Raw genomic sequence first — 11,457 nt, 5'->3', positions numbered from 1 at the left:
GGTTTCAGTCTCTCAAAATCTTTACCATTTCAACATCTCCATTTTTCTTTATTTCTCTTGACACCACAATGGGGCTGATTTTATTCTGTTCTTCCTCGTTTTTAAGTTTTAACATTACTTTAAATTCCTCCCTCACAACTTTCCTCCTCACTATCCTTTCTTCTTCTGAGCTACTTTCTTCCAGTTCCTGTTTACTGCCTTGGCTGTCACCAATTCCCTTTCCTTCATCTATTTTATTTCTTCCACGACCTCTCCCTCTCCCTCTTCCCACTGGCGTCCACCCTCCAAAATCCCCATCTTCCTCATTTCCTATCTCCATTTCCATCCGAACCATTCACATACCAGTTTATGCCAAATCCGCCTTTTCCAATATCAATGTTTCTGTTTTTGAGTTTTCCGCGTCGCTCCAACAAACAATTCCTAGCCGGAAGTCTCCACCAATCGGAAGCCCCACAATTCCAAGCGACGAGTTGATCCACAGGTCTCCCTTATAAAGCCTGCAGCTGATGAGCCAGGTGAGTTGCAGCTGATGAGCTGCAGGTGCCCCTAATATGGGTTGCCAGGTAGGCAAGGAGGCATTTGGTGTAAAACACCGAAATGCCTCAGTGTGTTTGTAAGTGGTGGTGAGGTAATATCCTTTTATGCTGGTGGTTCCTAAAGTTGGGTTCAAGAGTCTACCGAATCATTTAAACAAAAAAAAGTATTGGCTAGTGGACTGAAATGTCTGAATTTGTGTTGATGTTTTGGGAAAAATATACAGAATTGTATTTATCATTTAGTCTTTTACTTCTGATTTGTGAGATGGCTGCAAAGTTGAATCAGATTAAATCATGCTTAATTTGCCTGAAAGCTGAAAAGTGTTTTTCAACCTGATGAACTGAGAATTCATGTTTTAAAGAAACTAGATACCAAATATCAGCTGACTGGATACATCAACCCATGCTTTTTGAACCCTGCCATAATATTGCTTCCATGCATGTACAAAGTGCCTTTAATGGTGATGCAATAACAAACCCAAACTTTTAAATGATTAAAAATTAACCGATGGATACATTTATCATAGCCACGGGATAAAGTGACATCTTAGCAGGTATTCAAATACGTCTATAATCTCAATTGTGCACATATTGAGTAAATTGTTCTATAGGATTGATGCATCCTCTGTAAAAGTGCAATATCTTTACATTTTATCCCAGATCTTGGGACCAGGCGAATTTGATTCATTAACAGGAGTGACCTTCCAAGTATGTTAATGTGAGAAGAACATTTATGACATTTGTTTTTTTAACCTAACAAGAAGTTTCTTAGTCAAGCTGAGCAGCTGCATCGTGGACAGTTTCTAGTCTGTGGATGGATATTTTTTCTCAACCAGTGATTTTTAAGCGTTAATAAAAATACAGCCATTTTGGAGGCAGGAATCGAGTGGGGTAGTGTTTTAGGGCTAAAAACCATTTGAAAATTGGCTGTGCTGAGAAATTCTGAGCAACTGATCACCAAATTAAGTTTTCAACAAAGGGATATTTGCTGTTTTCTTATGCAGTTGTCACAAAATCCCCAATGAGTTTAAGTTATTGCAATCCACAAACAATCATTTATTAATGTGAAAATTTGGTTAGAAGAAAAATAATTCAAAACTAAAACCTTGTGAAAGTTATATATTGACAGTTTTAATAATTATTTTTGCCCATGAAAAGGTCTAAAACCCACTAAAAAGGTCCTAAACCCACATTAGTGTGGCCACTCACCAGGTGAGAATCACTGGTCTAAACCAACATACAGGGATTTATGAGGTGATAAAAGCAAAATATTTTGCAGTTGTCAAAATGTAGGCTAGGACGATGGAGTATTAGGAACAGACGATATTATTATTTTTTTTATTATGAGAATGAAGTCATAATCTTAAATAACATGTCCATTTTCCATTCCTGATTTTTTACTCATTTCACCATTTTCCTCACACTTGCTGTGTACAACCATGCATGCCCAGTTTAAGAAGTAGGATGGCTTTTGGTTTGCTGTTAGTGTAAAATATGTTTTCATTCAAATTATGTGACGACTAAATCAGTCAATGCAACAATTATTACAATACAGATTTAGTTTATAGTTGTTTGCACAATTGTTTCAAAGCCCTGCTACTGATGATTTGATGCTAATGTGCTGAAAGATGAAGTATTTAATTTAAATGATACAACAGAACTTCACAAGTCGCTCAACATTCCTCATTTTAATTCAGTGGTTACACTGCTTTTTCATGTAAAGGTTCTCATAATATTATGACTTTAATTTCATAGTATTACAAATTTATTCTCATAATATGTCATTTTCTTATAATATTATAACTTTAATCTTTAGAATATCACGATTTTATTCTTGTAATAAAAATAATCTTATGTGGCCCCAAAACTCTGTCGTAGGCTAGTACATTGTCCTTCAAGTTTTAGCTTTTGAAAATTGTTGAATAATTTTTGTTGTATTTTATCAGTCAGAAAAAGGGACTGAAATGGATGCTGTCGAACTATCACAGCTGGTGCTGTGTACATTGTAGATCCAGATGTGTACGGTTCTACAGCTGTATGGATATTATTTTAAAAATGCCACAGTGTGGCATGTGCCAGACAACAGTCAAAGAGGATTGGAGATTAGCTGTGTGCACACTCAGTCGATCAGGCAGTCAGAGAGGGAGGAGAAGGAAAGCAAGAGGGCAGTATGCTCCCAGGGATATTTCTTTTCATTTTTTCCCTCTTCTCAGTCTGTCAGGTCTTGTCGCTTCTTTAAGTTCCCAGCCGGTTGCATGTCGTCGCTCTCCTTTTCACTCCATCCGTCCCTCCCCCATCATCTCTCATCTCTCTCTTTCTCTCTCCCTTTCTCTCTTTTGCTCTCTCTCCCTCCTCCCACCCTCTCTTACTCTCCCTCTCTCTCTCTTTCTCTTTCTCTCCATACCAAAGCCGGGGAAGCCAGCAGAGATTAAATGTAGCCTCTGTAAGCCAAAGCACATCATGTAGCAATGTTTCAGTGGTCCTGTCTCCTCTCCTACTCTGTCTGCAGGTCTCTCCTGCTTCTGACAGGACATTGTGAAAGATGTCATCCTATGTGAGAGGCTCAGTAAGGAGACAGAGAAGGAGACTAAACTGCAAATATGGATTTTTCTTTTTTTCTGTATTTTTTCATGCAAGCAGAAGAACAGAGGATTTGTCTTCTGGGTGGAAAATGGACAACGAAAGGAGGACTACTATAACCCCCTTCCTCTTTACATCCCTCTTTTTCTGTCCCCCTTTGGTCTGATACAGAGGAAAAGAGGGCCTCTGGCTGTAAGTGATCACAGCTGTGAGGTAAATTAAATGATGATCTTTCTCTCCCCTCTTTCTCCTCCTTGCAAACATCTTTCCTCCTCCGGAAGTTGAGGGAAAGAGTATAGACAAAAGCTGGAGAGAAAAAAGGTAGAATGTTGGTTAAGAAGAGGGAGGAGAGGAGGAGTGTGGGGAGTGTTTTTTTTTTGCAGTCTTTCCTCTTTTCCACCTCTGCATGAGACTGAGAGCAAACAATGCAAGGGAAGAGAGAGAAGTGAGAAAACAGAGCGAGACAAGAGATCAGCAGGAGCATTGGTTTTGTTCTTTAACTTGGATTTGTGTGTTTTTGATTACATGTATGTGTGTGTGTGTGTGTGAGAGAGAGAGAGAGAGAGAGAGAGAGAGAGAGAGAGAGAGAGAGAGAGAGAGNAGTCTTTTACCTGAAAAGGCTTCACAACGTCTGAGAGAGAGAGAGAGAGAGAGAGAGAGAGAGAACATTGTTTGTCCCTTGTGACCCACCTGCCATGGAGGTGCAGGTTTGGATATGAAGTAAGTACAGTAGAAGCTTGGGTGTGAGGAATAGCAAATGAGGATAATGGCATTTTTGTGTATGTAGGTAACCCATGTACTTGTGTATGTGTACAAGCCCCCCCCCCCCCCCCGGGTGCGAGTTGTACAGATTTTTTGCAAAATTTATGGATAGTGCAGCTTTTTAAACCCAGGGAGTTCATCACAGGAACCTGCTGCAGCTGCGCTTAATCAGGTCACCGGCCCCCCCCCACACACACACACACGTAAACTCTCCTATTCTTGCCCTCTGGAGTTGGTGAGGCAGCTCACTGGTATGCTTTGCTGGCACAGTGGACCTGGTTCAAAGTATAGATCCTGTCCAGCCACACTATTCATCAAGTCAATTTCTAGTGCCCTTCAGCTGTTTAGTGAAACCTTTCATTTTAACGTCTAAGTATTTCTTTTTTGGTTCAAAAATTCATTATGACAAATCTTTCCTGCAAGGTTTCTATTTGGACTGCTTGTTCTTGCATCTGTTCATGTGCATGTTTGAAAACGAGCGAGGGAGGGAGGGAGAGGGAGAGAGACAGAGAGTGAGAGAGAAAAGATAGAGGTAGAAAGAACATTGACTTGGTTCATTCCAGCTCAGTCCTACCACCCATTAGCCTCTGTCCCATTGCTGTATGCAGATCTTCTTCCATTTATCTAGCCTGACTTTGAGCAGCTCCCAGGCCAACCGGTCGGCCTTTTTTATCTGTCTCTTTTATTATCTTAAGGGGGGAAATAATAATCAAAAAGAGCATTTTTCTTTGGAGCAGAACCGGAATCTTTTAAGCGTGCTGTAAGTTTAAGCGTTCTTGTTCTTTTTTTTTTTGCCTTTTTTTCCTTCCCCTTCCTAAGCAGACAGAAAGCTAGAAGAGCACCAAGCGACAGGGCATACTGAATCTGAAGGGGAGGGTGAGTCGACACCAATGAACGCTCTTCCTCTTTGCTTCCCTCTCAGCTCCCCATCTGTTTCCTAAGCATTTAGACCACCATGGTAGCATGAAGAAGCGATTGAGCTTTGTTGTCTAGCTTCGTCTTTTCTTTCTGCAAAGCCTTTCTGAGATTCAGAAGCTCATGCTGAACGGAGACGTGCTGTTGCAGCCCATGAGCGTGCTCCAAATGATTGTGTTGCAGGGTGGAAGATGTGTCAGTTGGACAAGCGTGCAAGTTGTGGTGTCAGATGGATTACAGTGACGCTGTGCAGTCCTAGCCTTCGATTTTGGAGCTTTAATTGATGCATCCATGCTTGGCTTTTGTCTCGTGCACCATAAATAATCCACCAATTCAGGTTTTCCTGGACACTGCAGGAAATCTTTGTGTGTACTGTACAGCAGCAGGATTCCTACCTGATGGCAGGAGGCATTTTTCAAATGCTGTATTGTTTTACTCGGTGGGTGAGGGGGATGAAGGGTGACTGAGTAAGTTGAGAGGAGGCTGGCCAGTGTTGTCTGCCAGAGGTTTGCACTTATATGATCAAAATCACACACAGTAGCATCTTAATTCAAGCATGTCTTAATGTCTGTAACAGGTTGGAGTGGATGCAGGGCAGTTGTGAAATGTTCTGAGTCTTCATTTGATGGTCAGAGCTTTTTCTTGTGCATAATCACTCTGTAATTAGTAGATATCAAACTTCCAGAGTGCACGTAGAGAAGCAGAGGAGGCTGTTTAGATTTGTGTCTCTCTCCGTCCCTGAGACCCTAACTTGTGACGTTGTGTTTTCATGTCCACGGGTTAGGTTCTCGGGAGCAGAGAGGGATGCACGGCCAACACAAACTCCCACACATTCCCACCTCCAACAATGCCAATTGAGATAGGGAGGGGAGACCATGGCACAGTGAGCTGAGGCATTGACGGTATCCTCATGTGTCACATTTTTCAGCTCTAGGCTCACACCTTGATGTAATTCTGAGTAGCACACTTTTTTCTTGCTATTTGCAGATGTGCTCCATCACACCCAAGCAAAACTCTGAATCAGGTACATAACACAGGCTGGTAAAAACCCGAGGGATTTGGAGGATGGGAGTGTGAATCTTGTTTAAAGTCATGTTAAGGCAACTGAATTCCAGTTGTGTAGATGGATGAGAGCAGGCCTGATTGATTTTGTACTGACATGTGAAACAAGTGCAAATACACAAGTAGCAAAATGTTTGCCTTTAAAGGGAGTCTAGATAGTCAAGTGATGTTCTGTCAACTGATTATCTTCAGTTATCATTAACCATGGCATCAGTCATAAAGCACAGAGCACGAGAGTAGATGTAACTGTCTTCATGTAGGCTAAGCTAATAACTAGTCAGACAATGCATAGTTAATAGGTTTTAGGCTTATAAAACAACTTACATATTTTGCACGACACTGTCACTGTTTTCTCAATTGAACATCTGTGTTACCACACAAATATATTTGCTAAGCATAGACCATGTATGTCCAGAGGTGTCAAAAGTATTCACATTCATTACTTAAGTAGAAGTATAGACACAAGGGTTTATATATACTTTTTTGGAAGTAGAAGTATCAACTTGAGCTTTTTACTCAAGTAAAAGAATAAAAGTACTGGTTTTAAAACTACTTAAAGTATAAAAGTAAAGGTAATGAACACTATAAAAAGGCCATTAAAGATAAAATCTTAGGCTGTGCCACAGGGTTTATAGCACCCCCCCCCAACACACACACACACACACACACACACACACACACACACACACACACACACACACACACACAATTTTTCTTCTAAAGTCAATGAGTATAATGTTAAATTAAAATGTTGAAAAATCTGGAATTAACTGACTAGATGTAGTCTGGTAAGGGAAACTAAAATTGAGCAGAACTGCGTGGGAAGGCAAGGGCCAGACTAGACTACTTGTTTCAGCTACGGTCATCTTCATTCTAGGCTACATCTTCTACCTCAGTGGTTCCCAACCTTTTTAGACTTGTTTACCCCAAGCCTTTTTGTAATACCACTAGTACCCTTTCAGTCAAACCTAATGATCATTCTCCAAAACTATAATGTACAACAACTGTTTATTAAATGAAATTATTTATTTATTAACACCATACAACATTTAATTCTCAGGCATTTTATTCTTTTCAAAAAAGATTAAAGATAAAGATAAAAATGTTGCCTTGAAAGTGAATAAGTAATTAAAAAGTAAGCCAGGTAATAGCAGGTGCAGAAAACAGCAACGTCCAAAAATACATAAGAAACTCACCCAAATGAGCAAATTCTGTGAGATTTTGCTTTTTATACTGGATTTCATTTTGTGTCAAGTCTGTGATTTCCACATTGCTATTTTTACTTATTTTTTGAGCACCTGGGAAATTTTTCCACTTACCCCCGTAAAATGCTTGCATAACCCAAGGGGTACTTGTACCCCTGGTTGGGAATCATTGTGCTACAGTATATCTTGCTGGAATGTGATATGATTTGTGTCACACAGGTGTGATGGAGTGAGTTCAATCCAACAGGATGTCAGAATGGTTTATATTTACACTTCTTTTCAGCCACAATCAGTTTCACTCTATCCATGGGTCCATGTGTCTGGATAGATTTATATTTATTATTATTTTTCTGAACAATGAAAATATGGAATAAAAACAAGTCAAAGTTAAATAAAAATGAAATACTTTTTGCATGTTTAAAAAGTAAGGAGTAGAAAGTACAGATAATTGAATTAAAATGTAAGAAGTAGAAGTAAAAAGTAGGCTGAAAAATAATTACTCCACTAAAGTATAAATAACCAAAATTTCTACGTAAGTAAAGTAACAAAGTATTTGTACTTAGTTACTTGACACCTCTGATGTATATCATGTGGTTGATGCTGCTAAATGTTTCAGTCTGCCTGATCAGCATGTCTAGTCAGTCCAAGGGTTTACTCAAATCCCAACCGACTAATGCATTAGAGCTTAAACACCACTGGTACACACAGACTATTTTCAGCACACATATGTTTCAATTCAATTCAGTTTATTTATACAGCTCTAAGTCCAACATACGTTGTCTCAGGACACTGTAGATAAAAAGAACAATGTAAAGAAGAAAGCAGCAGATTATGTTGAATCACTTCATCACAGTCTCCCATCCTGAGCAAACGGTGGAGAGGAAAAACTCCCTGCTAATCAGGAAGAAACCTCCAGCAGAACCAGGCTCAGGACAGGAGCCTCGACCCGGCTGCTTGGAGGACAGGAAAGAGACACAGACAAACACAGAAGAACTGGTCCAGGACTGGTCCAGGTGCACCTTCTTCTGGAAGAGACAAAGAAAAAACATGATAGAAATAATAACAATAATGTAGAGAAGAGAGACTAAAGACAACAGCAGAGTGAGGAAATGTGCTCAGTTTGTGCTCCAGCAGTCTAAGTCTATAGCAGCAGAAATGAAGAATAACTCAGGAAACCTAAGTCTAACTATAGGATTTATGAAAAAGGAAAGTCTTCAGTCTAATCTTAAAAGTAGACAGAGTGTCAGCCTCACGGACAGAAACTGGAAGTTGGTTCCACAAGAGAGGAGCTTGATAACTGAAAGCTCTGCCTCCCATTCTACTTTTAGAAACTCCAGGAACCACAAGTAAACCTGCAGTCTGACAGTGAAGTGCTCTGTTAGGAAAGGATGGAACAATAAGATGTTTAATATATGATGGAGCTTGGTTGTTAACAGCTTTGTATGTTAGGAGGAATATTTTAAATTCTATTCTGAATTTGACAGAGAGCCAGTGGAGAGAAGCTAAAACTGGAGAAATATGATCTCTCCTTCCAACTCTCATTAAAACTCTAGCAGCAGCATTTTGGATTAACTGAAGACTTCTTAAAGAGGTTTTTGGATATTTGTAGAATATAATGAATGTTGTTCATGTTACAGATTAATTTTACTAGTCAGATGGTCTGAAATGACTGTCCTCATCAAGGAATTTATTATTGAATAAGCACTGATTGTTTGTTATTTCAGCCTACAAGGGGGCATTCACACAATCCTTTCATCAAAATGTGGGATTTTATCCATATAGTTTTTTGCTGGGGCTGACAGCTGGTTAGCACCAGCAGCTTTTAAAAGATGATAATGCTGTGACAATACCATTAACATCTCTAACACTGGTGGACAGTTTTAAATAGATCCATCTGTCAAAATGAGAGCTCTATAATTTCTGTGGCATGTCTGGATGTCTGTGTACTTGTGCCTTTATGACTTGAGAGCAGCACAGAGTAATGTTGAGAGCGTGACCATAACAGCTCTGTACATTATGTGCTTGACCTCAGCAAACTGTCTTCAGTGTTAGCACTTGTTCATGCTAACAAAGTCAAACTGACATTAGCAGGGCAGCTAGTGATGACCCCATATACAAGCACAAAATAACCCTTTTGGATGCCAGTATGGCCAGTGTCTATTATTCCCATCTGAAAGACTTGTTGACCTGCAGCTCTGCCTGATTCTTGTGTTCAGCTGCACCCACATTGGTAGTACTGCTTTTTCATGGTAAAGAGACTCCTTTTCCTAATTCAGTATAGTTGGTCAAAGTAGTAAATTGTTTCCTTTTTTCTGAAACTGGAGCTGCTTAAACAAGTTGTTCAGCTCACCAGGTTTTACACTCACCGATGGGCGATGCTCATGTCAAAAGATCCACATTTCTTTAAAATAAGCATCTGTGACCAGCATGATTTATTGAAATCAACCTTCACGTATATTTTACTGTATCTAATATCTGGTTTATATCTGCTTTTAATGATGCTTAACAAGAATATTGATGTAAACTCGTTTTCATCTATGCTTTCCTTTTTGGGAGAAAATTGACTGAGCATGTATAATTTTATCAAATAGAAACACACTCTATAAGGTGTTTTTGCAGCTATAAACTGCTCGTGGCTAGTTAATTTTGAGGGGTTTTTTTACTAATAGAAAAGATTTTTTGTGACATTACTAAGTTGTCATGTTGTTCTTTAGCAACATGCTTGGCACTGACAACAGCTAGATGTGATATGTTTAGGAGGTCAAACTTAATGCTTTGATCAGAAAATGGCTCCTATATTTTAACAAGAGGAATTTAACAAGAACCCCAGTTGCACTGCTAATGTGCTGCAGTTTTCCAATTTCTATCTTTTTTTCACGTCTAAATAGATACAAATTTGTTTTTTATTATCCCAGCTTAAACACTAACCTGGAGAGAGTGAGCATCTATCAGGTGCCCTCTATTGTTCAGCTTCTTCAAACGCTGTGGGTACATCATGTCCCCATGGCTTAGTCAGAAAGTAAAGACAGCTACACAGTCAGACAGGCAGCAAGTGTGACTGTTGGGTTTGCACTGGCTGTGATAAACTACTTCATCGTTTCAGTGTTGCCTGAATTTTCTCAAAACTGACTTATGTGGACAGGTTTGTGACTCAGAAGTATGTTGGCTAAATTCAGATCAGCTCCATTAGGAATGAAAATGTCTGTATGTACCCAGCAGCTTTAAATGTGTCCGTGTGATAAAACCTGCTGCACAAATCTCCTGCAGCAAAACATGTCAGAGATTTGCCTGCCCCCGGTCGGCTTCAGTTTCAGTTTTGAAACAAAATGTGTCTTTGTGACTCAAAATATCGGCTGTTCTCACATCTCGTGACTGAGGATGCCAGCAGGCAGGTGCTGACGGGTACAATCTCTTTTAAAGTGATAGTTGTTTTCAGGTGTGCATGTACAGTAAATATCTGATGGATTATTGAGCCCAAACCTACTTCAGAATGCCCTCTGTGAACTCAGTTGGATGTAAATCACAATAGCATTAAAAAACAATCAGATCTTATGACATGCTGTGAAAAATCCCCAATCAAAGGCAGCTGTGGAGGTTACACACTCCTACAGTTTCTTTGTGCCAGCAGTGACAGTTACTACTGCACTGAGCTAACAGTCACCATTCTGCAGTTTATTCTGCCACTCCCTTCAGTGTGCTGTCTGCTCTCAGCTGCAAGCAGGACAAGCTCACTCATCAATACCCAGGGCTGGTCAGTGCGCTGGCGTGTGCTTGCTACAGTGTCTTTCAACATGTGTGTGTTATGCGAGTGCGTTCGAGCAGTGCTTTTAGCTGCAGAACAGTCCCTAACCCTTTCTTTTCAGTAGGTCTGTAAAACAAGATGGCGTTGCAGCTCCAGATGTAGCTCAAACTAGTGCCCAGCACATATGCCTCAAGCTAAAGCTGGGGGTAGATTTGTGTAATTCCTTCACACCTGGGTTTTTTGCTGCACATAGCTAGAATTGCCTAAGCTTTCTTCAGCATTGTATTCCTGGCCACATTTAAAAGATTTGGAGCAGATCTAATATTTGATTTGATTTGATTTATTGATTTAACAGGAAAAGATTACTAAAAATCAAGCCTGACTCAGCATGTTTGCTGTTTTACAGCAGGTTCCTGTTCTGCAGCACATAAAACACTCAGAATTACAGCATCACAATCACATCATTATACACCATAGACACAAAGACAAACAAGCATACCAAATTTCAGGAAGGCAGCATTTGCAAAATAGGACGTCTAAATATCGAAACAGTCAGAAAGTTTAATCAGACTGTGACTGCACTGGTTGGTTGTTTGGTTGGTTGGTTGGTTGGTTGGTTGGTTGGTTGGTTGGTTGGTTGGTTGGTTGGTTGGTT

The sequence above is a fragment of the Austrofundulus limnaeus genome, unplaced genomic scaffold, assembly GCF_001266775.1.
Source record: "Austrofundulus limnaeus strain Quisiro unplaced genomic scaffold, Austrofundulus_limnaeus-1.0 Scaffold498, whole genome shotgun sequence".
Classification (NCBI taxonomy): domain Eukaryota; kingdom Metazoa; phylum Chordata; class Actinopteri; order Cyprinodontiformes; family Rivulidae; genus Austrofundulus; species Austrofundulus limnaeus.
This window is presented reverse-complemented; position numbering follows the sequence as displayed.